Source organism: Engystomops pustulosus, chromosome 6, assembly GCF_040894005.1.
Source record: "Engystomops pustulosus chromosome 6, aEngPut4.maternal, whole genome shotgun sequence".
NCBI lineage: Eukaryota > Metazoa > Chordata > Amphibia > Anura > Leptodactylidae > Engystomops > Engystomops pustulosus.
Genome location: NC_092416.1, coordinates 161,481,354 through 161,507,041, shown reverse-complemented (window position 1 = coordinate 161,507,041; position 25,688 = coordinate 161,481,354).

Genomic DNA, 25,688 nt, shown 5'->3' with positions numbered 1-25,688 from the left:
GGGCCACTATATATCGCTGACGGCACATTGGGTTAACTTGGTGGAGGCTGGGACCGAGTCTGACCCTGGGGCTGCTCATATACTGCCGACGCCGAGGATTGCGGGGCCTACCTCGGTCCAGGTGTTTCAGGCCTACTATGCCTCCTCCTCCTCCCACCCCTCCTCCACCTCCTCCTCCGAACTACCATCCGTGGGCACGGCGCCATCAGTCGGTAGCTCTAGGCACAGCAGCAGTGCCGTCGCTAAGCGACAGCAGGCGGTGCTCAAACTGCTGAGCCTAGGCGACAAAAGGCACACCGCCCAAGAGCTATTACAGGGCATCACGGCGCAGACTGATCTGTGGCTGGCACCGCTGAACCTCAAGCCGGGAATGGTTGTGTGTGACAACGGCCGTAACCTGGTGGCGGCTCTGCAACTCGGCAGACTGACACATGTGCCATGCCTGGCCCATGTGTTAAATCTGATAGTTCAGCGTTTCCTCAAGACATACCCCAATCTGTCTGATTTGCTCACGAAGGTGCGCCGCATCTGTGCGCATTTCAGGAAGTCCAGCCCAGATGCTGCCACTCTCAGGGCAGCGCAGCGCCGCCTCCAACTGCCCGCTCACCGACTGTTGTGCGACGTGCCCACGAGGTGGAATTCAACACTGACCATGTTATCCAGAGTTTACCAGCAGCGCAGAGCGATTGTAGACTGCCAGATGTCAACTTCCACCAGAACTGGTAGTCAGGTCAGTCAGCTTCCTCAAGTCTACAATGAGGAGTGGACGTGGATGTCTGATATCTGTCAGGTGCTGAGTAACTTTGAGGAGTCAACACAGATGGTCAGTGGCGATGCCGCCATCATCAGCCTCACCATCCCGCTGCTTGGCCTGTTGAAAAACTCTCTGGTCAGCATGAAGTCGGAAGCTTTGCGCTCGTCACAAGAGACAGGGGAAGAATATTCCCTTGTTGATAGCCAAAGCACCCTCAGGTCTGTTTCTCAGCGCATATCGGAGGAGGTGGAGGTGGAGGAGGATGAGGAGGAAGAGGAGGAGAATGTTGGCGAGACACAAGAGGGGACCATTGTTGAGTCCTTCACTGTTCAGCGTGTATGGGCAGAAGAAGAGGAGTTGGAGGAGTTGGAGGAGGAGGAAATGGACAGTCAGGCCAGTGAGGGGAGTGAATTCTTACGCGTTGGTACTCTGGCGCATATGGCAGATTTCATGCTAGGCTGCCTATCCCGTGACCCTCGCGTTCAAAGAATTTATTCCAGCACCGATTACTGGGTGTTCACTCTCCTGGACCCACGGTACAAGCAAAATCTTCCCACTCTCATCCCTGCAGAGGAAAGGAGTGTGAGAATGCATGAATACCAGCAGGCCCTGGTGCACAAGCTGAAACAGTATTTCCCTTCTGACAGCGCTAGCGGCAGAGTGCGTAGTTCTGCGGGACAAGTAGCGAGGGAGAGTAGGCGAGCAGGCAGCTTGTCCAGCACTGGCAAGGGTACGCTTTACAAGGCTTTTGCCAGCTTTATGTCACCCCAGCAAGACACTGTCACCTGTCCCCAGTCTCGGCAGAGTAGGGCTGATCTTTACAGAAAGATGGTGAGGGAGTACGTAGCTGACCATACCATCGTCCTAAATGATCACACAGCTCCCTACAACTACTGGGTTTCAAAGCTGGACATGTGGCACGAACTGGCGCTGTACGCCTTGGAGGTTCTTGCCTGCCCTGCCGCTAGCGTCTTGTCCGAGCGGGTTTTCAGTGCAGCTGGTGGCATCATCACCGATAAGCGTACACGCCTGTCGACTGACAGCGCTGACAGGCTGACGCTTATTAAAATGAATAAAGGCTGGATTTCTCAGAATTTCCAATCTCCACCAGGTGAAGGAAGCTCAACCTGAATAATTGATCCACTCCTCCTCCTCCTCATTTTCCTCCTTCTCCTCCTCTTTGTACAGTAAAGCAGAGGAAAATGGCTATTTTTTGACAGGGCCCACTGGCTCTTGCTATAGTACTTCATGCATTTAATTTTTCTGGAGGGCCACCTACCCGGTCCTCTGTTTGAAACAATTTTTGTGAGTGCCACATACAGGCACTCAATCTATTCCATTTTTCTGGAGGGCCACCTACCCGGTCCTCTGTTTTAAAAAATTTTTGGGACTGCCACATACAGGCACTCAATCTATTCCATTTTACTGGAGGGCCACCTACCTGCTCCTCTGGTTTGAAAAATGTTTGGGACTGCCACATACAGGCACTCAATCTATTCCATTTTACTGGAGGGCCACCTACCTGCTCCTCTGGTTTGAAAAATGTTTGGGACTGCCACATACAGGCACTCAATCTATTCCATTTTACTGCAGGGCCACCTACCTGCTCCTCTGGTTTGAAACATTTTTGGGACTGCCACATACAGGCACTCAATCTATTCCATTTTACTGGAGGGCCACCTACCTGCTCCTCTGGTTTGAAAAATGTTTGGGACTGCCACATACAGGCACTCAATCTATTCCATTTTACTGCAGGGCCACCTACCTGCTCCTCTGGTTTGAAACATTTTTGGGACTGCCACATACAGGCACTCAATCTATTCCATTTTACTGGAGGGCCACCTACCTTCTCCTCTGGTTTGAAAAATGTTTGGGACTGCCACATACAGGCACTCAATCTATTCCATTTTACTGGAGGGCCACCTACCTGCTCCTCTGGTTTGAAAAATTTTTGGGACTGCCACATACAGGCACTCAATCTATTCCATTTTACTGCAGGGCCACCTACCTGCTCCTCTGGTTTGAAACATTTTTGGGACTGCCACATACAGGCACTCAATCTATTCCATTTTACTGGAGGGCCACCTACCTGCTCCTCTGGTTTGAAAAATGTTTGGGACTGCCACATACAGGCACTATCCAAATTAAATTGTCTCCATAGCAGCCTCCACACGTTGTCTCCATTGCTACCTCCAAAAGTCGTCCATATAGCTGCCTCCATACATCGTCCCTTTATCAAACGAGGTGTGTCAGGCAGAAATTTGGGTTGTTTTCATGGATTCCACATCAAAGTTGTTAACTTTGTCGCCACCCTGCTGTGTTATCCACAAAATATACTGGCAAACTTTTACCATTTAGGGATATTATTTCAGCGCTTCTTGCGCATCTGTTTACATTCCCCTCACCCGGCATATCCTAAACTTATAAGAACGCTACTACACTTGATCTTATACAAAAGGTTCTTAGAAGTGCTGTTTGGGGAGTAGCCTAGAGACAGGGGCTTGGATTGGCGAAAGCTCGCCTGGCAGCGGAGCGCCAGCTCCATGCGCATCATGCGCTTCTTGCGCATCTGTTTACATTCCCCTCACCCGCCATATCCCAAACTTATAAGAACGCTACTACACTTAACTTGGTGCAGGCTGGGACCGAGTCTGACCCTGGGGCTGGTCATATACTGCCGACGCAGAGAATTGCGGGGCCTACCTCGGTCCAGGTCTCAAAGGCCTACTATACCTCCTCCCACCCCTCCTCCACCTCCTCCTCCTCCGAATTACCATCCGTGGGCATGGCGCCATCAGTCGGTAGCTCTAGGCACAGCAGCAGTGCCGTCGCTAAGCGACAGCAGGCGGTGCTGAAACTGCTGAGCCTAGGCGATAAAAGGCACACCGCCCAAGAGCTATTACAGGGCATTCCACATCAAAGTTGTTAACTTTGTCGCCACCCTGCTGTGTAATCCACAAAATATACTTGTAAACTTTTACCATTTAGGGATATTATTTCAGCGCTTCTTGCGCATCTGTTTACATTCCCCTCACCCGCCATATCCTAAACTTATAAGAACGCTACTACACTTGATCTTATACAAAAGGTTCTTAGAAGTGCTGTTTGGGGAGTAGCCTAGAGACAGGGGCTTGGATTGGCGAAAGCTCGCCCCTGGCCACGCCCCCGATTTCTGCCGTATGCAAGCTGGCGCCGATGCGCCACAATCCGCTCGCGTGCGCCAAAAATCCAGGGCGATTCAGAGCAAAACGGTAATATTCGTGAAACACGACGGAATCGCGGTCGGTGGACCCTTAGTAAATGAGCCCCAATGTCCTGTCTGCATGCAACATTTTGTAAAGCATATAGACCACTATTGTAGGACAGAAAGAGCTGAGACCCCCCACTGATCAGTAAGTTAGGCCCGTGGTGGATAGAGCCTAACTTCAGTTCGTGGAAAAACCCCTTTAACAAGTAAGATTGGTTCTATCACTGATGGCTCCTGTTAATGGAGAGGGGGTTGACCCCAAGGAAGTTCATGGTCGGGACCCGCAAAGTCTGTTACAAACCCAAACTTTGTGGTCGGGGTCCGCTAAACTCTAATCGCTATGATACACATTTATGTGCAGTACTTGTTATGTTGTATGTGGCTACCATAGGACCTGTGATCCGGAACCCCCTCTCCACCATGAAGTAGGGGAATGGGTTTAGGGTCAGACTGTCCATCACTTCTGTAAAGAATAAGTTTCTCCTACATAATATATTTTTGATTTACTATCGTTGTGTTTCTTTTATATTCAAACCTGGTTTTTGCTGAAGACAAAACCTCCAAGCGCACAAAGTACAATGTAATCACCTATAGCTGAAAGTTTAATACAGGTTCTGAATTGACTATTACGAGTTTCAGAATATAATAAAAGAAAATGAGTGTAAATTGAACATAACAGCTTTGTTTGTGTTACACAGATAGTGGATGTGGTTTGGACCATGTGGAATAAAGCCGGAGACCATTTGGAATATGCCTGAAAGAACATAAGGTGCTATAAAAACAATTTCCATCCACGATGTAATGACACACAAATTGGCAGACACAACAGCATGAGACATAATGTAATAGAAATAAAGCTACCGGTCCTTGAGGAGATCGGCTTTACAAGCAGTGAACCAGACATAATCAGGAATTTACTCTTATATTGGATGTGACCTCTGTTGTAGCAGATTCCACGCAGAAGCTCAGCTGTTGCTCTCGGTCTGCGCTTGACTCCACCACCCGGACTTGGTAATGAGAAGTTGAGCTGCCTACGACTTGCAGTAATGTACTGTATTAAAGTAACATGATTAGAAAGTAATAAACATTATCAGGAAGAAAGCAATTTTCTACCGAATAAGTGAGGCATCAGTTGCTGTAATTATTTGGGTTTTTTTCCTGTCTTCGTGAGTCGGTGAACCTATTGTGTTCCTGGTTTATTGTTATATTATAGCTGACGTTAGCACTGAGATATATGGGTCCACTAGACTAAGAGGTCCACAGCTCATCCGGGTAAATTGTACCCAGAAAAATGGGGGCCAGGTACAATTAATGGATAATTCAGCTTTTTCGGCTTCAGGTATTCCAAGTTGTTTGATCTTATGGGGCTCATTTACTAAGGGTCCGTTGGACGCACTGTCGTCGGGTTTCCCAACGATTTCCGTTTTGCAATGATCGCACGCGATCGAATTTTGGCGCATCGGCGCCTGCTTGCATGCGACAGAAATCAAGGGGCGTGGGCGTCGGACAACCCAACGGATTCGGACAAATTGCGGCATTTAAAAAAGGATTTGTGTCGCAAGATCAAGCACTTACATGCAACAGGAAGAAGAGGGTGAACTCCGGCGGACCGCGGCGCAGCAGCGACACCTGGAGCAACTCGGGCGCACGATGTTAGTGAATCGTGGCAGACCTGAATCCTCATCGGACAACGCACCACGGGATCCTGACGGGACCGGGTAAGTAAATCTGCCCCTAGGTGTTACTCTCCATCAGTATTCTATTCAAACTTGGTCACCTTGCCATACTCATCTTATGATCTCCAGTCAAGAGTAATGGAGAGGAATGTGACACTGGGGTGCATTGGTCCCACCAAATAAAATCAATCTGAGTTCCCTCTAAAAATAGACCCTAGTATCCTCTAAATGGTCTTCAAAAGGAGGGTTGTCCAGCACTATTCAATACAACCAGCTTCGGACTGAGGCTCTGGGTGCACACCAGAGAAAATGATACTCAGGGCCCATCTTCTACGCCTTGTAAGTTTCTAATGTCTGAACTTCTGGGGCTTGCACTAGAGCCTGGGTCTACCGGAGGCTCCTCTAATACTCTGGTGGGCCATTCCACCTCTAAATGCAACGTAAATCCTTTATTTCAGAAGGACATTAAAAACGTGACCTGAGCATTTCGATGTACAGCCCCTTAGTCATTGGGGAGCAGTTGTACCCTGATATGTGTAGGCCATTATTTGGATAATCCCTGCTTTTGAAGGCCATTTAGAGGATACTAGGGTCTGTTTTTTAGAAGTTGATGGTGGATGGGAACAAAGATTCATTTTATTTGGTGGAACCCTCCTCCTTTTGAAGATTTGTCTACTTCACGTAATCCAGGAGTGCACCTCCTTCCAAAATGAAGTGAGAACTCAGAGGAATGGAAAGGGATGAAGCTTTCTTCCAACTTTTCTCTTGTGATGTTCTCTACATGGTGTTGTCTTCTGAAGGACCGATTCTTTTTTTTAGATCCTGGGCCCATTATGGATACTCTGGTCTTCTGATGGACTGGTCCAACCCTATAGAGAGGTTTATTATGTTTAAATATAATACTGGAGTTCTGAAGTTAAGGTAATCATATCCATCGGGGAACAGAAAAAAATATACTCAATTAGAATTGTGTTGGAGATGGAATAGGAAGCAACAGAGCAAAGAGAATGTAAAAGGTCAACTCCTTATCTCCGCTCCTGTTATCCACAATAACGCCCAGGTTAGTTTTTGGGTTTTTTGTCAATGCCCTCTACAAGCAAAACCATTTTTATTTTCCGGCCCCCATAGCTGTATGGGGTCATGTTTTTTTCAGGCAGAAATTCAGGCAAAATTAGTAGCATAATTTTGGGTTTCATGTGTCCTACTGTTGAACTTTTATCAAGCCTTTTTGTGTATAAAAAAAGAGAGCGCAAATCTGAACTTTCTGCCTCAATCTGGAAACATTCCAACTATTATTAACTATTTATTTGCTTAGATTATCTCACAATAGGTTATGATTTATACGTGGTACATGCTGTTACGGTACATACATTATGGTATTTGTGTAATCTGATTATATTATATTACAATACCAGACTCCTATGTACTTTGTGTTCATGAATATTTTCCGCTATTGTATTTTATTTATCGCACATCTGTCAATGTTTTTACTAGTACAAATGTTCTGCATTTATTGGGGAACCTAACTAACAAAAAATATGTTTTTTTCTGGGTCAATACACCTACAGCAATACCAAATTTACTTTTTTTTGTCATACAGGATAAATATTATTATGGACTTTTATCCTGGGTTGTTGCGGGTGTAGAAATTCAAATATGTTTGATTTTACATTTTTATTTTTAAAAGGGAAGGGGGGTCATTTTTGTGTGTTGGTTTTTTTTTAACTTTTCTTTTTTTATTTGTATAAACTTTCTTTTTTTTTCTTTGCCTCAAAAGAGGGCACTAAAAGGAGATAACTTGATTTATTTTATAGTGATAAGACCGCAACAGATCATGAGAACGGCGGGGGTACAATGTACCCCCATAGGACCCCTTGTTGCTCCCTGAGTTGAGTGAAGCAGCTGGCCCTGTATGGCCTCGGTGCCTTATTCCTCTCTACGGAGTTGATGGAGATTGCCAAGCACCATACTCAGCAATCTCTGTCCACTCCAGAGAGACGAACAACGTGGCCCAGACGAACATTGGACCCCAACCTTCTGGTGAACTGTGAGGATCTCCACCGATCACCATGTTAGGCCCTATTCTGTGTATAGGGCTTAACTTATTTTGTGGGAAAACCTACCATTTAAAGGAAACCTACCATTTGATTTGCTGCTTTATAAATCAAACATACATTGAGACTGCTGTAGCTGCACTGATGCAGGATCATTTCTTGGTTAATCCCTGTGCTGAGTGGTTTTGCTGATAAAACAGATATAACATTATGATAATGAATCTGTCTCGCTTCTATGGCTCCTTCAGCGCTTCTCCTAGCACGGGAGTTTTTCTCTGCAGGAGAGAATGATGATGATGCAATCACTGTTCTCCCTGCCAGACAGAATAATCAATTGCTGCACCATCCCTCAGCTACTGTGTATAATTGATCCAGCTCAGGTTGATTAGTCATGTCTTGACTAACCTCCATTTGTAAATCCAAGCTCCCGTGTGTAATGTGTTTATGTCAGCCAGTCTGACCCAGCTTTCACAAGGTCCTGAATGTTATAATTGTTTTATCAGCAAAACCACTCGGCTCAAGGATTATCCAAGATATGATCCTGCATCAGTGTAGCTATAGCAGTCTCAAGTTATTTTTGCTTCATAATGCATCAAATCAAATGGTAGGTTTTCTTTAATGAAGTCAGGATATGGTGTGTGTGTGGCCTGGAGTGTAATCACTTCTAACTGTGTACAGCTGGTATTCATACAATATTATAAAGCTGCCTTATCTAAGCTGCCATAATATAGAAATCCACTTTGCATAGAAGGGAGCTTCTGCATCTAAGATGCCTTATTAGAAATGATATATTATTGATTTTCTGTTTGCAAAATACTTATAGATTTTTTGGGGGTGACTTGAAAGCTTTCATCTGGGCCTGTGTCCCTCTTGCAGCTAGTGCTACATCAATGGACTCACACAAGCTGTTTTATATCTTAAAGAAAACCTACCATTTGATTTGATGCATTATGAACCAAACATGCCTTGAGTTGTTTTGCTGAAAAACCAACTATAACATTCAGGACCTTGGGAAAGCTGAGTGGAGCTGGCTGCCTACATAAACACATTACACGCAGAACTTGTCATTACACATGGAGCTTAGTCAAGACATGACTAATCAACCTGAGCTGGATCACTCATACACAGTAGCTGGGGGATGATGCAGCAATTGATTATTCTGCCTTCAGGCACAACCCAGGGATTACATCATCCTTTGGTTCAGTGAAAAACTAATGTGCTAGCAGAAGCGCTGAACCAGCCATAGAAGCAAGAAAGCTTCATTATCATAATTTAATAATCGTTTTATCAGCAAAACCACTCAGCACAGGGATTAACCAAGATATGATCCTGCATCAGTGTAGCTACAGCATTCTCAACGTATGTTTGCTTCATAATGCATCAAATCAAATGGTAGATTTTCTTTAACTTCGGTGGAACCATTTGTTTAATGAAAGTTGCAAAATGTAAATCTGTATTACAGATGGAAGACATCATAAACACAGCACAAGTCGCATTTCAAAATATTTTTTAAAGGTTTCTATATAAAAAAAAAGCTGGTTCTGGCGCCTCCCTTTCATGTCATGCAGGAGATATGAAGAGCTGAAGGGTAGCGGAGAACTAAGGATTGATGCTGGGTTTGGGTACAGAGATAACATATTCTTGTTGGTTGTACCATGGAAAGTTGTTTTTGAAATAAAACATTTAGGATGGATGATTTTGTCTAATAATTTGATGTTCCCATTTCAAGATCCTAATCAAAAAATAAGAAAATGTAGATAGAATTAGTGCCGCTTTCAGTGAACTTCCCCTTCTCTTTTCATGACGCAAATTACGAGTCACTCACTGTATGAGACAAGCAAACAGAGGCAGTAAACGGAAAAATGTAAAATCCCTAAATCCTAAATTCTATTACATTAATAAATTATTATTAGAGATGAGCGAACATGCTCGTCCGAGCTTGATGCTCGTTCGAGCATTAGCGTACTCGAAACTGCTCGTTGCTCGGACGAATACTTCGCCCGCTCGAGAAAATGGCAGCTCCCGCCGTTTTGCTTTTTGGCGGCCAGAAACAGAGCCAATCACAAGCCAGGAGACTCTGCACTCCACCCAGCATGACGTGGTACCCTTACACGTCGATAGCAGTGGTTGGCTGGCCAGATCAGGTGACCCTGGGATAGACTAGCCGCTGCCCGCGCTGCTCGGATCATTCTGTGTCTGGATGCCGCTAGGGAGAGAGCTGCTGCTGCTCAGGGAAAGCGTTAGGGTGTTCTATTAGCTTACTGTTAGGCAGGAGTGATTCTCCAAGAACCCAACAGCCCTTCTTAGGGCTACAATAACGTTCTACTTTTTTTTTTTTTTATTTGCATCTAGTACCATTTTGTGAGGAATTAGCAGGGGGACTTGCTACCGTTGTGTTTAGCTCTTAGTGGCACACATATCCACCTCAAACACCAAAGTGGGAAAATTTAGTAGGGGTTGGATTTCAATTAGGCACAGTCTGCCATTTTTCCTTTTTTATTTTACGTTTATTTTGTTTAATAACTCAGTGTCATCTCATCTGGCATAGTAGTGTGCTTTCATACTTGGCTAGAAAATAGCCATAGGAGAATCCAAACGGCTTACGCCTACAGTAGCGTTATATATATTTGATTTCTGGTTGATCTGCTGGTGGCTGTACTTGCTGCAGTGCATCTACTAGCCAATTGTGAGCAATTTGTAGTGAGACTTGCGACCGCTGTGTTTTGCGCTTAGTGACGCACATATCCATTGCAAAGACCGAAGTGGGAAAATTTAGTAGGGGTTGGATTTCAATTAGGCACAGTCTGCCATTTGTCCTTTTTTATTTTACGTTTATTTTGTTTAATAACTCAGCGTCATCTCATCTGGCATAGTAGTGTGCTTTCATACTTGGCTAGAAAATAGCCATAGGAGAATCCAAACGGCTTACGCCTACAGTAGCGTTATATATATTTGATTTCTGGTTAATCTGCTGGTGGCTGTACTTGCTGCAGTGCATCTACTAGCCAATTGTGAGCAATTTGTAGTGAGACTTGCGACCGCTGTGTTTTGCGCTTAGTGACGCACATATCCATAGCAAAGACCGAAGTGGGAAAATTTAGTAGGGGTTGGATTTCAATTAGGCACAGTCTGCCATTTTTCCTTTTTTATTTTACGTTTATTTTGTTTAATAACTCAGTGTCATCTCATCTGGCATAGTAGTGTGCTTTCATACTTGGCTAGAAAATAGCCATAGGAGAATCCAAACGGCTTACGCCTACAGTAGCGTTATATATTTGATTTCTGGTTGATCTGCTGGTGGCTGTACTTGCTGCAGTGCATCTACTAGCCAATTGTCAGCAATTTGTAGTGAGACTTGCGACCGCTGTGTTTTGCGCTTAGTGACGCACATATCCATTGCAAAGACCGAAGTGGGAAAATTTAGTAGGGGTTGGATTTCAATTAGGCACAGTCTGCCATTTGTCCTTTTTTATTTTACGTTTATTTTGTTTAATAACTCAGCGTCATCTCATCTGGCATAGTAGTGTGCTTTCATACTTGGCTAGAAAATAGCCATAGGAGAATCCAAACGGCTTACGCCTACAGTAGCGTTATATATTTGATTTCTGGTTGATCTGCTGGTGGCTGTACTTGCTGCAGTGCATGTACTAGCCAATTCTGAGCAATTTGTAGTGAGACTTGCGACCGCTGTGTTTTGCGCTTAGTGACGCACATATCCATTGCAAAGACCGAAGTGGGAAAATTTAGTAGGGGTTGGATTTCAATTAGGCACAGTCTGCCATTTGTCCTTTTTTATTTTACGTTTATTTTGTTTAATAACTCGGTGTCATCTCATCTGGCATAGTAGTGTGCTTTCATACTTGGCTAGAAAATAGCCATAGCAATAGGATAGCATTGTTTGGTTTTAAAAACTCAAAAACACAAAAAAAAAAAAAAACACAAAAAAAAGTTAAAAAAAAATTAAAGCTATAACTCTCATTTTAAAAATGTTTAACCCGAGGGCTAGGGGTAGAGGACGAGGGCGGGGACGTGGGCGTCCAACTACTGCAGGGGTCAGAGGCCGTGGTCCTGGCCGGGGTGAGACACCACCTGCTTATGAGGGAGCAGGGGAACGCCGCAGAGCTACACTCCCTAGGTTCATGTCTGAAGTTACTGGGACTCGTGGTAGAGCACTGTTGAGGCCAGAACAGTGCGAACAGGTGATGTCGTGGATTGCTGACAATGCTTCGAGCAATTTGTCCACCAGTCAGTCTTCCACGCAGTCCACCCATGTCACCGAAATCGCCACTCCTCCAGCTCCTGCACCTCAGCCTCCTCCCCCCCAGTCTGCCCCCTCCCAGGAAAATTTGGCATTTGAACCGGCATACTCTGAGGAACTGTTTTCTGGACCCTTCCCACAGTCACAAACCACTTGTCCGGTTGCTGCTGAGCAATTTTCCGATGCCCAGGTTTTCCACCAGTCACAGTCTGTGGGTGATGATGACCTTCTTGACGTAGTGGAAGTGTGTAAAGAGGTGTCCGACGATGAGGAGACACGGTTGTCAGACAGTGGGGAAGTTGTTGTCAGGGCAGGAAGTCCGAGGGGGGAGCAGACTGAGGGATCGGAGGATGATGAGGTGACAGACCCAAGCTGGGTTGAGAGGCCGGGTGAACACAGTGCTTCTGAGACGGAGGAGAGTCCTCGACCAGAACAGGTTGGAAGAGGCAGTGGTGGGGCCAGACGGAGAGGCAGGGCCAGAGCTGGGGCATCAGCGCCAAATGTGTCAACTAGTGAAGCTCCCGTGGCGAGGGCTCTTGCGGCGAGGGCTAGATCTTCAGAAGTCTGGAGGTTCTTTAAGGAAACACCGGATGACCGACGGACTGTGGTGTGCAACATTTGCCAAACCAGGCTCAGCAGGGGTTCCACCACTACTAGCTTAACTACCACCAGTATGCGCAGGCATATGAATGCTAAACACCCCACTCAGTGGCAACAAGCCCGTTCACCTCCGGCCGTGCACACCACTGCTCCTTCCCCTGTGTCAGCTGATAGTCAGCCCCCTGCCCAGGACCCTGCCACAAAAACCCCATCGTCGCCTCCACGATCCTCCACAGCATCCACCAGCGTTCAGCTCTCCATACCCAGACGCTGGAGCGGAAACGCAAATATAGTGCAACCCACCCGCACGCCCAAGCCCTTAATGTGCACATCTCCAGATTGCTTAGCCTGGAGATGCTGCCCTATAGGCTAGTAGAGACCGAGGCCTTTCGCAACCTCATGGCGGCGGCCGCCCCTCGGTATTCGGTCCCCAGCCGCCACTACTTTTCCCGATGTGCCGTCCCAGCCCTGCACCAGCACGTGTCAGACAACATCACCCGTGCCCTGACCAACGCCGTTTCTGACAAGGTCCACCTGACCACGGACACGTGGACGAGTGCTGCCGGGCAGGGCCACTATATATCGCTGACGGCACATTGGGTTAACTTGGTGGAGGCTGGGACCGAGTCTGACCCTGGGGCTGGTCATATACTGCCGACGCCGAGGATTGCGGGGCCTACCTCGGTCCAGGTGTTTCAGGCCTACTATGCCTCCTCCTCCTCCCACCCCTCCTCCACCTCCTCCTCCGAACTACCATCCGTGGGCACGGCGCCATCAGTCGGTAGCTCTAGGCACAGCAGCAGTGCCGTTGCTAAGCGACAGCAGGCGGTGCTCAAACTGCTGAGCCTAGGCGATAAAAGGCACACCGCCCAAGAGCTATTACAGGGCATCACGGCGCAGACTGATCTGTGGCTGGCACCGCTGAACCTGAAGCCAGGCATGGTTGTGTGTGACAACGGCCGTAACCTGGTGGCGGCTCTGCAACTCGGCAGACTGACACATGTGCCATGCCTGGCCCATGTGTTAAATCTGATAGTTCAGCGTTTCCTCAAGACATACCCCAATCTGTCAGATTTGCTCACGAAGGTGCGCCGCATCTGTGCGCATTTCAGGAAGTCCAGCACAGATGCTGCCACTCTCAGGGCAGCGCAGCGCCGCCTCCAACTGCCCGCTCACCGACTGTTGTGCGACGTGCCCACGAGGTGGAATTCAACACTGACCATGTTATCCAGAGTTTACCAGCAGCGCCGAGCCATTGTAGACTGCCAGATGTCAACTTCCACCAGAACTGGTAGTCAGGTCAGTCAGCTTCCTCAAGTCTACAATGAGGAGTGGACGTGGATGTCTGATATCTGTCAGGTGCTGAGTAACTTTGAGGAGTCAACACAGATGGTCAGTGGCGATGTCGCCATCATCAGCCTCACCATCCCGCTGCTTGGCCTGTTGAAAAACTCTCTGATCAGCATGAAGTCGGAAGCTTTGCGCTCGTCACAAGAGACGGGGGAAGAAGATTCCCTTGTTGATAGCCAAAGCACCCTTAGGTCTGTTTCTCAGCGCATATCGGAGGAGGTGGAGGTGGAGGAGGATGAGGAGGAAGAGGAGGAGAATGTTGGCGAGACACAAGAGGGGACCATTGTTGAGTCCTTTACTGTTCAGCGTGTATGGGCAGAAGAAGAGGAGTTGGAGGAGTTGGAGGAGGAGGAAATGGACAGTCAGGCCAGTGAGGGGAGTGAATTCTTACGCGTTGGTACTCTGGCGCATATGGCAGATTTCATGCTAGGCTGCCTATCCCGTGACCCTCGCGTTCAAAGAATTTATTCCAGCACCGATTACTGGGTGTTCACTCTCCTGGACCCACGGTACAAGCAAAATCTTTCCACTCTCATCCCTGCAGAGGAAAGGAGTGTGAGAATGCATGAATACCAGCAGGCCCTGGTGCACAAGCTGAAACAGTATTTCCCTTCTGACAGCGCTAGCGGCAGAGTGCGTAGTTCTGCGGGACAAGTAGCGAGGGAGAGTAGGCGAGCAGGCAGCTTGTCCAGCACTGGCAAGGGTACGCTTTACAAGGCTTTTGCCAGCTTTATGTCACCCCAGCAAGACACTGTCACCTGTCCCCAGTCTCGGCAGAGTAGGGCTGATCTTTACAGAAAGATGGTGAGGGAGTACGTAGCTGACCATACCATCGTCCTAAATGATCACACAGCTCCCTACAACTACTGGGTTTCAAAGCTGGACATGTGGCACGAACTGGCGCTGTACGCCTTGGAGGTTCTTGCCTGCCCTGCCGCTAGCGTCTTGTCCGAGCGGGTTTTCAGTGCAGCTGGTGGCATCATCACCGATAAGCGTACACGCCTGTCGACTGACAGCGCTGACAGGCTGACGCTTATTAAGATGAATAAAGCCTGGATTTCTCATAATTTCCAATCTCCACCAGGTGAAGGAAGCTCAACCTGAATAATTGATCCACTCCTCCTCCTCCTCATTTTCCTCCTTCTCCTCCTCTTTGTACAGTAAAGCAGAGGAAACTGGCTATTTTTTGACAGGGCCCACTGGCTCTTGCTATAGTACTTTATGCATTTAATTTTTCTGGAGGGCCACCGACCCGGTCCTCTGTTTTAAACAATTTTTGGGAGTGCCACATACAGGCACTCAATCTATTCAATTTTTCTGGAGGGCCACCGACCCGTTCCTCTGTTTTAAACAATTTTTGGGAGTGCCACATACAGGCACTCAATCTATTCTATTTTTCTGGAGGGCCACCTACCTGCTCCTCTGGTTTGAAAACTTTTTGGGACTGCCACATACAGGCACTCAATCGATTCCATTTTTCTGGAGGGCCACCTACCTGCTCCTCTGGTTTGAAAACTTTTTGGGACTGCCACATACAGGCACTCAATCTATTCAATTTTTCTGGAGGGCCACCTACCTGCTCCTCTGGTTTGAAAACTTTTTGGGACTGCCACATACAGGCACTCAATCTATTCAATTTTTCTGGAGGGCCACCTACCTGCTCCTCTGGTTTGAAAACTTTTTGGGACTGCCACATACAGGCACTCAATCTATTCAATTTTTCTGGAGGGCCACCTACCTGCTCCTCTGGTTTGAAAACTTTTTGGGACTGCCACATACAGGCACTCAATCTATTCAATTTTTCTGGAGGGCCACCTACCTGCTCCTCTGGTTTGAAAACTTTTTGGGACTGCCACATACAGGCACTCAATCTATTCAATTTTTCTGGAGGGCCACCTACCTGCTCCTCTGGTTTGAAAACTTTTTGGGACTGCCACATACAGGCACTCAATCTATTCTATTTTTCTGGAGGGCCACCTACCTGCTCCTCTGGTTTGAAAAATTTTTGGGACTGCCACATACAGGCACTATCCAAATTAAATTGTCTCCATAGCAGCCTCCACACGTTGTCTCCATTGCTACCTCCAAAAGTAGTCCATATAGCTGCCTCCATACATCGTCCCTTTATCAAACGAGGTGTGTCAGGCAGAAATTTGGGTTGTTTTCATGGATTCCACATCAAAGTTGTTAACTTTGTCGCCACCCAGCTGTGTTATTCACAAAATATACTAATAAACTTTTATCATTTACCAATATTATTTCAGCGCTTCTTGCGCATCTGTTTACATTCCCCTCACCCGCCATATCCTAAACTTATAAGAACGCTACTACACTTGATCTTATACAAAAGGTTCTTAGAAGTGCTGTTTGGGGAGTAGCCTAGAGACAGGGGCTTGGATTGGCGAAAGCTCGCCTGGCAGCGGAGCGCCAACTCCATGCCAAGATCCAACTAACATAGTTTTAACTGCAGAACCTTTAATCTACTACTAGTTCACTGCCTCCATACATGGTCCCCTTATCAAACGAGCTGTGTCAGGCAGAATTTTGGGTTGTTTTCATGGCTTCCATGTTAACTTTGTCGCCACCCTGCTGTGTAATCCACAAAATATACTGGCAAACTTTTATCATGTACCGATATTATTTGAGCGCTTCTTGCTCACCTCCTTTGGTTCCTCTCTGCCACCCATTGGTTTGAAGCCTGAGTCCATTTAGGGTATGTCGCCATGCCACTCTCTAGCCTGCTGCCGCTGCCTCTGCATGCCGTCCCCTATAGTGTCAGGGTCAATTATTGCATGTTTTAGATGCTATCTAGCTTCATTCTGTCACTCTGTCATGGCCATGCTGTTGCCCATAATTTTGGCATAATGGTGCGATTAAGCAGCCTCAGAGGCATCCATGCATGCTGCCCCTGCTGTTTCCTGTCCATTTCCGTGGTGTTTCCATCCTTTTCTGAGGTTCCCAGGTGTTTGGCCAAGCTTCCCTGTGCAGAGCCTTGGTCCCCTTGAAAAATGCTCGAGTCTCCCATTGACTTCAATGGGGTTCGTTATTCGAGACGAGCACTCGAGCATCGGGAAAAGTTCGTCTCGAATAACGAGTACCCGAGCATTTTAGTGCTCGCTCATCTCTAATTATTATATTTTATACACTAAATTAGGTGACTATATTTCCAGTGGGACTTTTAGCTCTGTCTTAAATTGATCCCGACTGCCAACTTATGAAAGACGTCGCTGTACTAGAGGACGGCTCCTGTTGTAATCATGGGAGCAGGACAAGGTCTTTGGCTGCCAGACACAGCAGGACACCATAGGGAGAAGGCAGAAGTGGTGTATTATCGCTTCTGCCTTCTCCATTTTTCACTGACTAGCACTGAAGTAGGCGCTATGTAGTGAATGCAGGAGGCGGTACTGCCAGGGGCTCTGTAGACCCAGCAGTCACATAAGAGCATGTGGAAGGAAGGAAGAAGACATGGCCCTTAGACTAATAAGTATGACTAATAAGTATGACTAATAAGTAGACAAATTTTGAAAATTTGATAAAAATGTCAGGTCATTAAAGGCCTGGTCAGAAAGGGGTGAAAGTGCAGGGTTATGCCTGTCAGGATCAGGGGTAGTGGACCCACTGGACCGTCATGGACGAGTGGAGTCTAAGTGGCACCCGATTTTTACCGGAGCAAAGCGGATTGGACTTGCTGCGGTGGGGTACCACCGGGTAGCTCCACTGGCGCGAATTTGCTTGCAGAGGTGGCCAAGGCGAAGTACAGAATCATAAGGCTGAGACGGAGTCGTGGACAGGCTGGAAGTCAGGACAGGTGGCACAGGATCGGAGTCAGGAACAAGGCAGAAGGACCAGGCTGGCAGCAGAGGAGCGAGGTCAGGAACGGAATCGAGGTCACAACGTGAAATCTCTATAAATGTGCAGGGAGACAGGAGACAAGCTTTTTCTAAAGCACGAGGCACAAAAATCTAGTAAAGGACACAGGAAGGGGCTGGCAATTTATCAGAGCAGGCAGACGGCCAGCGCCAATTGTCGGTGCGTTCGTCCTATAAATCTTACAGAGCCGGCATGCGTGTACTAGGAGGCAGTGATGTGTAAGATGGTATGTGGTAAGATGGTATGCGAGGGATGGTAAGTGAGGCTGCAGATGGGATACATGGGCACAGGGAGACAGGAGCACCCGTGACAATGCCATCCTCAGAAACCTGTTGTATACATTTTTACCAGGTCAAAGACTGTAAATAAGAGTGGGCCAAAACTCCTCCAGAATGATGTAAGGGACTGATCAGGTGAAAATGGTCCTACAGTATTTTGTTGAGCACATTAACCCCTTCCAGTTCATGTCCCTTCCATGGTCCAGCAGATTGTCATCATCCAGAAAGTCTACTTAAAGTGAGTTGGCTTTAAAAAGTCACAGAGGAAGAGAGTTTGGCACTGAAGTCCAGCTCTCCTTCAGGCATTCAGAATGGCTTCTTTACAGTAACTGATGGTCCTGTCTGGCACATGATGTCACAGAAGGGTGGGCATTCTAAGGCAGGGAGAGCTTGACTTCAGTGCTAAACTCTCCTCCTTCCCAGGATTTTATGCAACAGTTAAAGTTGATTTTCTGGATGATGTCACCATACTGGGAAGAAACATATGGAAGGTATTACTTTTTGGCTTAAAAACATACTGGTAGTTGCTTACTGGGACAATTTCTGCTGACAGGTTCCCTTTCAGGTGCCCTTTATATTACTGGTGTCTTCGTATTTGACTCTTTGTGCCCCTGCAAACCATAGGGACAATCCTCTATAGCTTTACCTCTGGACCGTGTGAAAGACAAATTATTGAAGCCCAGAGTTCTCACCAGAAAATTCTGAAGGTTATAAAGTGAGCAGGAGACCTCCCTTCTGACTGATTTCACAAGCTCTAACAAAAGCTAATTCATGCCCCGGAGCCAATTACTGCCTCAGTGAGAAATGGTCAGAGGTGATATTACAGATAAGAGACGATGCTACGGAAGCTGGAGTTGGCTTGAGCATTTTATAAAGTTAGTTGGAGAGGTGCCACAAGAAGAAGATCAGCGCGGCTTGCAGGTCACCAAGGAGAAGGGCAGCATATCATAGAAAATATTCAATTTGAATATAAATAATCTGATTATAATATTTTAGATTTATTCATTTACAAGGTCAACCAGACTATGAGTCCCAATGAAATCCTGTAATTCAGCCAGAATGATAGTGTTGTGTTTTCTAGTACCTGCTGGGTGTAAGACTAACTCCATCCAACAATAAAAAGTGGACTCCACCGGTTACAGCTGTATTGCAAGCTATCGATAACGGTGAATAGAAATCATATTTAACAAAATAGTTGGTTATGCAGATACATTTCCTCATTTCCTTATTGATGGTCAGCTTCCCGTGTAACAGCGCCGGTAGAGACGAGTCCATGCACTGTGCCTACACACTAAGATGCAGCGGTGTCGCTGCCTGATGAAATCATAGTGGGTGTACTTGGACCTGTCTCTACTCGCACAGGAACTCCATGCCGCCATGCTGGAGGACAAGAAGTGATACAGGGAGGGCTGGTAGGTGACTATGCATTTTTTTATTTTGTGCTGTAACATCTGTTTACTGAGGCCATATGCTGGGATATCCTACAAACTGCGGGCAGGTGCTTGCTTACCTTACATAATAGGAGCATGTGCTGGGCTACCCTACACACTTGGGGCATGTGTTGGACTACCCTACATACTGGGGGCATATGCTGGACTACCCTACATACTGGGGGTTTATTCTGGGCTACCCTACATACTGGGAGCATGTGCTGAACTACCCAACATACTGGGGGCATGTGCTGGGCTACCCAACATACTGGGGGCATGTGCTGGGCTACCCAACATACTGGGGGCATGTGCTGGACTACCCTACATACTGGGGGCTTATTCTGGACTACCCTACATACTGGGGGTTTATACTGGGCTACCCTACATACTGGGAGCATGTGCTGGACTACCCTACATATTGGGGGCATGTGCTGGGCTACCCAACATACTGGGGGCATGTGCTGGACTACCCTACATACTGGGGGCTTATTCTGGGCTACCCTACATACTGGGAGCATGTGCTGGACTACCCTACATACTGGGAGCATGTGCTGGACTACCCTACATACTGGGAGCATGTGCTGGACTACCCTACATACTGGGGGCATGTGCTGGACTACCCTACATACTGGAAGCATGATCTGGACTACCCTACATACTGGGGGCTTATGCTGGGCTACCCAACATACTGGGAGTATGTGCTGGACTACCCTACATACTGGGAGTATGTGCTGGACTACCCTACATACTGGGAGCATGTGCTGGACTACCCTACATACTGGGAGCATGTGCTGGGCTACCCTACATACTGGGGGCTTATTCTTGGCCACCCTACACGCTGGAAGCATGTTCTGGACTACCCTACATACTGGGGGCATTTGCTATGCTACCCGACATACTGGGGGCTTATGCTGGTCTACTCTACATACTTGGGGCATATGCTGGGCAAACCTATAAACTGGGGACAAGTGCTGGGCTACCCTACATATTGGGGGCAGGTGCTGGGACACCCTATATACTGGGGGACATTCTGGGTACCTATATACAGAGGGCAGTGTGCTTGGCTACCCTATATACAGGGAGCAGTTTGCTGGGCAAACCTTTATAGTGGGGACAGTGTGCCAGGCATATACTTATACTGGGGGCAAGTGCTGGGCTACCCTTTATACTGAGGGAAGGTTCTGGGATAGGCTTTATTTTGGGGGTCAGTTCTGGCTACCCTGTATACTGGTGGCAGTATGCTGGACATACCTATATACTGGGGGCAGTGTGCTGGGCTACCCTGTATACTGGGAGGCTGCTGTGCATTTAATGAGGAGGCAATCGTTTTCCTACTCTAGACTTATACTTGCGTCAATAAATTTTCCCAGTATTTTGTGGTAAAATTAGGTGTCTCGGCTTATTTTCGGATCAGCTTTTTCTTGAATACAGGCGGTCCCCTACTTAAGGACACCCGACTTACAGACAACCCATAGTTACAGACGGACCCCTCCGCCCACTGTGACCTCTGGTAAAGCTCTCTGGATGCTTTACTATAGTCCCAGACTGCAATGATCAGCTGTAAGGTGTCTGTAATGAAGCTTTATTGATAATCCTTGGTCCAATTACAGCAAAAATTTTGAAACTTCAATTGTCATTGGGACAAAAGAAAAAAATGTGTCTAGAACTTCAATTATAAATATACAGTTTCGACTTACATACAAATTCAACTTAAGAACAAACCTCCAGACCCTATCTTGTATGTAACCCGGGGACTGCCTGTATATACAGAATATACAGAATACAGAGATTCAAAAAACTTCTAGTTGGGATCCCTAAGCCGACATTCTGTATTGTTTTAGTATCCCTGGTGATCAAGTGTAAGAGTAAGGCCACATTCACACAGCCAATCAGTATTTTGCATCAGTATTTGTAAGACAAAACACAGAAGAGATGCAGATCTTTTCATGAAAGCTTTGCTTTGTTTAGGGTTTACTTTTGGTTTTGACTTTGAAATACTGATGCTTAATCGTGAACAAATCATGACTGTATGAAAGTGGTCTAGATGTAAGTTTCAGTGGTGGTTTCTTAAAAATGAGGAGGTCAGTGGTGAGGTTAATACTATATATGAGCTGTAAATTACTTTAGTTTCTGGCGTAAATTATGGTAACTTTATGGTAAATTATGGTGGCATATCGGACACATGTGCGTCAAATTCAACCTAATACGGGATGCGGCTGAGGAGATGGGATGTTAGGGAACTCAATTCCTTTATATATTATTATCTAACTATATTATTATAATATAATTATAAACAATATCAATGTTATTTTGCTGGAAGAAGGCATCTAGGCCCCTTTTGAAGCTTTCTGCTGTCTCTGCTGTGCTGTGCTCCTGAGCTCACCTATTCCACAGATGCACAAGTTCGTCACTTGAAGTCCGATTCATTTAGAAATCCAATCACTGTACATTACCTTGTAGTTGGGAACTTTGGTGTCACTTTATCTTCCTAATGTCTCTGAATTTTAAAAATAAATTCATGAGAACTTGCTTTTTTGTACTTTTAACTAATTCAAGCTGATGTATGGAATTTGTACCCATTTTTGTTTTATTTTACATATTATTTTCCAAAACACATTGAAAAATCACAAAGACCTGCCTATTGTCAGCCTGATGATACATCCTTTGCCGTAATGGATAGTCTTTTGTTGTGATGTGATATATGCTACTGTACACTAACTGTACCTTTAACATGCGAAGTGGTAGGCTGCCATAATAAGAACCATTATATTTGCAATGATCAAAGTGGGTATAATATATGTAATATGCCTCTATGTGGTGAGTCTTTCCTATTTCATGCAATGATGACTTTAGTGTGATATCAGTGCGGCAGTATAATTTGTTTTATTCTCTATCATTATATCTTCATTGAGTTACTTCGGGGTTAACCTTCAGTTCTGGAATAGCACTTAGAGCTGATTTTCATATTTACATTTTCACTTTTTCATATTCCTTTCCAGAGAGTCATACACTTTTCTTCATAATATTAGTAGTTACCCTATTTCACAAAAATTCACTATTCGGAAACTCAATAAGGGTATAATCAGGTTCCTGAATTGCTCTTATGAATATATATTGGGCGTTTGTCTGGGACAATGCAATTGGAAGCCGCTTCTATATCCCGCAGAGCCTTATCAGTTTGTCAGGTATTATTTATCAAATATACATAAGGCTCGAGCATATGGATCCTTCTATAAAAATGGAATGATTATTTCCACCGTGCGATTCCATTAACCGGATGATTATTAGACTCAATTAACAGAATGTGAGAAAAAAGGGATCATTTCAATAATGCTTTTTAGCAGAAATGCTCTATAGGGTTCTCCACAATTACTCCCTCTCTCTCTCTCGATGTTACAGGGCTACGTTGTGTCATACAAGACTATTTGGCGAGGAAATGGATGCACAACATTGCGGACATTAATCCGTTTGGCATTTTAATACATTTCTAAAGTCACGAAAGAAATGAGAATCGTGCGGTTCAAGTTCAACCGATAAAGGGCACATGAGAAGAAATGTTGCAGGAGGCAGATGCCTCAAATAAATATTCATTCATCCTTTAAAAAGTGAAATTTGGGGCAGGAGGTTTATAATATCATATAATTTAAAAGTATAATATCTTATAATATCTTTGTCCTTGCTACATAAAGAACTAACTGAAGAGCCCAGTATAAGGCCCCATGCACACAGACGTTTTTGTTTGCTGTGAACCAGTCGCGCAATTCGTGGAACCATTGATTTCTGTTGTGCGTGTTTATGGTGTCTCACCATGAATGAGCCAATGGATAAGCTCCCATGTACAGTATATTTAGAGATGTCTGCCATATGTAGGGTAAGTTGGAGCTGATACATGAGACGACATAGGGACTACATCCATATCCATACAGCCATGTCCACAGTATGTGAGGTAATAATGCTTCTGAATCACTCTGTCTGTCTGTGTGACAGGATGTGCTCGCTAGTGGGAGCTAGGGCCTAAGAGGCCTGTGGTCAGAGCATGTGCCCCAAGATCTGACCTTTCTGGAACTGACTTAGCCCCTTCCTGTCCAGTGGTTTTTTATTATCCTGGTCAGGAGGTGACTAACTCTCCAATCACACTCCAGTGTACATGGTGCACTACAATTGGTTGATAACTCACATCCAATTAACCACTGCCTGTACAGGCAGGATCTACAGCTGCTCATTAGCTAATAACCCAGTGCTAGAACTTTTTTCATGACTCCCTCAGACAGCTCCTAACCTGGAGAGGGCTCTGTTCACGACTTCCTTGCCAATACGTTGGCCGGGGTGTTGCATATGGCTTAAGTATTACCACAGGACTTCATGTAGTCCCTATCTGCTCCTAGTTACCTTACACATGGCAGACAAGTCTGATTATATATGTGATCTAACAAACCTCACATACGACTGCTGTATACAGGAGCCTTCTTACCCCAGTCACTGTAGATATAGCTGCTAAATGCTAAGAGAGACAGTGTCAGTCCACTATTAGGGCCGATATTCAGCTAAACCCAGGATAAAAGCTGCCGTGAGTTATTTTGCACAATGTTGCCTCCGTTTGATCCCTGGATACGGCTGTCTACCACAACGGCTCCCCATCCATTACCCAGGGACCTATATTACAGACACTAACGGGTTGCCCCAGGAAGAACTAGTACTTCAGCCTCTCCCTCCATATTTCTTGCACACACCACCTGCTGGAGACCTGCCAGGCTGTAGGTCAGCCCTCCGGTCCCCATACCAAGCACCGTGACATCAGCGCGCCCTAGGCCGCAACCACCAGCCACTCTGGTATTCTGGGCCTCCAGGCCCCAAGAAAAGGCTAGGCCCCGGTGGGGGATGTTGCACATACTTCAGTATGTGAGGTAAAAATGCTTCCATGTAACAATTAGAAGCTATATCTACAGTATCTGAGGTAAGAAGTATCTTAGGTGTACATCACCCATGTCTATGGTAACTAGGAGAAGATAGATGGAAGCACAAGCTCCACTCCTTAACCCCCTTTAAGGACGCAGGGTTTTTTCGCTCATTTCTCGCTCTCCACCTTCAAAAATCCATAACTTTTTCATTTTTACGTGTACAGAGCTGTGTGAGGGCTTATTTTGTGCGTAACAAATTTTAATTTCCCGTAATGTTATTTATTTTACCATGCCGTGTACTGCGAAGCTGAAAAAAAATTCCAAATGTGGAAAAATTGAAAAAAAAAGCATGTGTGTCACGTTCTTGTAGGCTCAGTTTTTACGACTTTGACTATGCGCTCCAAATAACACCTCAGCTTTATTCTTTGGTTCGGTGCGATCGCGGTGATACCAAATTTATATAGGTTTTATTGTTTAAATACATTTTCAAAAATTAAACGAATGTGTACAAAAAAGAAAAAAAAATTTTGCCATCTTCTGGCGCTAATAACTTTTTCATACTTTGGCGCACTGAGTTATGTGAGGTGTCATTTTTTGCTAAATGAACCGACGTTTTCATTTCTACCATTTTGATGTCTGTGAGACATTTTGATAATTTTTTATTTGATTTTTTATATGATGTAAAAAGCTGTAAAAGTCGCCTTTCGGACATTTGAGCGCCATTTCCCGCCTCGGAGGTCACCGCCGGCCGTAACCGTTTTTATATTTTGATAGATTGGGCATTTTGGGACGCGGTGATACATATTGTGTCTGTGATTTTTACTGTTTATTATGTTTTATATCAGTTCTAGGGAAAGGGGGTGATTTGAATTTTTAATATTTTATAAATTTTTTTTATTTTTTAAACTTTTTTTTCTTTTTTTTTCACTAATTCTTAGACCATCTAGGGTACATTAACCCTAGATGGTCAGATCGTTCCTACCATATACTGCAATACTTCTGTATTGCAATATATGGCATTTTTGCAGCTCATTCATTACAATGAGCCACTGGCTCATTGTAACGAATCTGCAGAAGCCATGTAGCCTCGGGTCAAAAGAAGACCCGAGGCTACCATGGCAACCGATTGCCGCCCCCCGATGAAGTTCGGGGGATCGACGATCGTAATAAAGATGGCGGCGCCCACGCATCGATGTCTTTTAAATGCCGCCGGCGACTTGGCATTTAAAGGGTTAATAGCCTTTATTAGTGGTTATTAGTGGTGGGGGTTTTC